The following is a 2,786-nucleotide window of genomic DNA, read 5'->3' as shown; positions in this document are numbered from 1 at the left end:
AGCGGATGTGTAGGGAGTTGAGGCGTGCATATAGGACTTTGCTAGTTTGTATGCACTTGGCAGCCTCAAGTGATCCATAAGGACCTGGAACTTGTCAAGCGAAAAGTCTGGTGGATGCGAGTTCTAAAGTGAAGATTTGACACTACAAATTAATGGGGTGCACATCTTGAACTAATACACAAAGTAGTCAAATACACTTACAAAAAATGTATTTCCACTCATCTGAAATGTATTATGCAAGCAAAGTAGCAAAATCTGAGAATTGAGAATCTGAAAATTGACTAGGGCTTGGGCCCCTTCAGATAGTAAGATTTGAAGCAGTTTTTGGAGAGAAGGTGGAAACACTGCATTTACTGGTGTCTGGATGAGCTGAAAATTGTCTTTGTGTAGACATTTCATTGAACCTACTTGCCCCAAAGTCATTAACTGACTTAAGTCATTGTCTCCTTGATATGATAGTGAGGATTTTATGGAAATTTACAATGTAGATGAAGAAGTTAAAAGGTGCATTTGGTTGATAATTTGTGTGTGTGTGTCTAAATTAATTGGTAGCGTTGTAGTGTAATCCCTGTTAGGGCCCACAGAATACTAAAATGAAAAGGACCAGAGACTAGGTTTGTTGGAGGGTTAACAGAGTAAGTGAAAGACACAATGATTTTGCTTTTGACCTTGAATGAAATAAACATACACAGAACACATTTTAGAGGATCTGACAGTATCCGTGACTTCGCGAAAAAGTGTGGTGCCAAGTGTCCAGAGTCACTTACCTCAACCAAGGTCAGGAAGCATGCCAGTACAATATCAACCAATCCCATAAACCACAGCAACTTCTCAGTACTCTGTCGACCCATGGGCCAAGTGCTGTGGTGACTCAGACTGTACTGGAAGAGCCCTTCTCACCCCTCCTTACACCCTTTGGATAATAAGGGATGCTTTATCCTTTATGAAATTAGAGAAAATCAAACACTCCCTCCGTGGCTCCAATGACATTTTTTTTAAGATTTGGCAACCCTTTCAAGATCATGTCTAGACACTCCAGCTAGATGCTCCCCGCACTGGCCCCCTGAACTGCACCTTCATGTGACTCCTGGGTCACGTTTTCCGCCTGTACTAGCAGCACAAACTATGTCTCATTTGTTAGGGTCTTCTTCAGTTTTTTCCAGTTTTTTTTTGTCTTGTTTTGTTTTCAGTTTTCAGATTGGTATTATTTGTTTTCAGGTTTGTGATTCTGTGTGAGTATAAACAAAATGTATCCTCTTGTTTTAAAAACACTGTTATTAGTGCTAACTTCACCTTATTCAATGGTCTGTTGACTGAAATGTAAGGTTTTTGTAAGGTTTTTTTTTGTTGAAAACTCAACAAATAAAATCATATTTAAAAAAAAATATAACCAGACTGTGTTCTCCTGGCACTGTGAGATAGTATCTTGTTTCATACAGAAACCGAACCAAACTTTGAGTACAATCCAGAGGCTGTCCGTGGTACAAACAACAAGGTTTCTGCCATATTTATACCGAGACAACATTATTTTCATTCTTTATGGACGTCATTGCCTAAACAAGCATTTTTAAAGTTATCTGTGTATCGACTTTACAGACAGACTTAATAAACCATGACTTATGACTTTTACCATTCCACTCCAATTGTCGTTACTTTGGCATACTCTTACATTTACATTTAGGGGATTTAGCAGACAATTTTGTCCAAAGCGACTTGCACCGTGTATTGCAATTAAATCACAATATCGTTTGATTTTCGTAACATTATTTTTATACTTATAGATCTTTTTAGATTTGTATTTACATTGTCTACATGGCGTTAAGCCCCCCGTCCTTTCAGATAGTCAACGCGAATTAACTCAACTGACAGGCAAATTAACACAACTGATCCTGTGATTTCATTTAATTTAATTTCATATACTTTAATTGTCCCTGTAGGGAAATTTGTCGTGGACTCACCAATGGTGGAGACAGTTACACAGCAAACAAATGTCAATCAATCACTTACCCATACTTTGTGTGTGAGCGTTCGGTGTGAACGCCCTCTTAGGAATAAGGTAGTCTTCTGGACAAAAGTTTTGTGTTTGTTCCACCTCCCCTCCTACTCACCCTGTGTGGAATTTCTCTCTTTATTATTACATCTGTTCCCATAGCACCATGAGGATTGTGGCCTGGTCCTCTGCTGACCACTTTCACCATCATTTACCCTCTTCTTTGAGTATGTATTGTCTTGTCCAATGTTTCAGCATCTTCATACATGATGAAGCGAGCAGATACCGAAACATTAGATCCATAGGAGTAGCTGCTCAGGGTTGGTGGATATCCTGCTCACTTCCCTTACTTAATGAATGTCTACCCAAACATATCATCGCTAACTGCAGCTGCATTAACTGAGTGGTGGCAAACAGGGTTTCTGGTGAAGGAGGTCATCGTTTGCAGGAAGGGACTGTTGAGTATCTTGATTAGTGGTGATGACTGACAGTAATAAAGCAGCATCTCTTGAAGGCAGTGTGGCTGGCAGCAGTCATTGCCTCTTTCTGCTTGTTGTTATCTGCTTGTGAGTCTTATCTCCCTCCTTATGAAGAAAAGGCTTGCATAGCCATGAGTTGATGATGCACCTACTCCTGCTCCTCCACACAGGTTGAATGCATAAGTTCTCTGATTGAGCCGATGCATGACATGACAATATGCTTCACCACTGATGATCACCACAATTGATGGTTGGAAATAGTTTCAGCAACATCAATAACCCCCAAAACGATCCTATTGGTTGTTCAAATTGCCAAG

This window comes from Eutrigla gurnardus, assembly GCF_963514095.1.
Source record: "Eutrigla gurnardus genome assembly, chromosome: 6".
In the NCBI taxonomy this organism is placed as follows: Eukaryota; Metazoa; Chordata; class Actinopteri; order Perciformes; family Triglidae; genus Eutrigla; species Eutrigla gurnardus.
Note: the sequence above shows the minus strand (reverse complement) of the source record.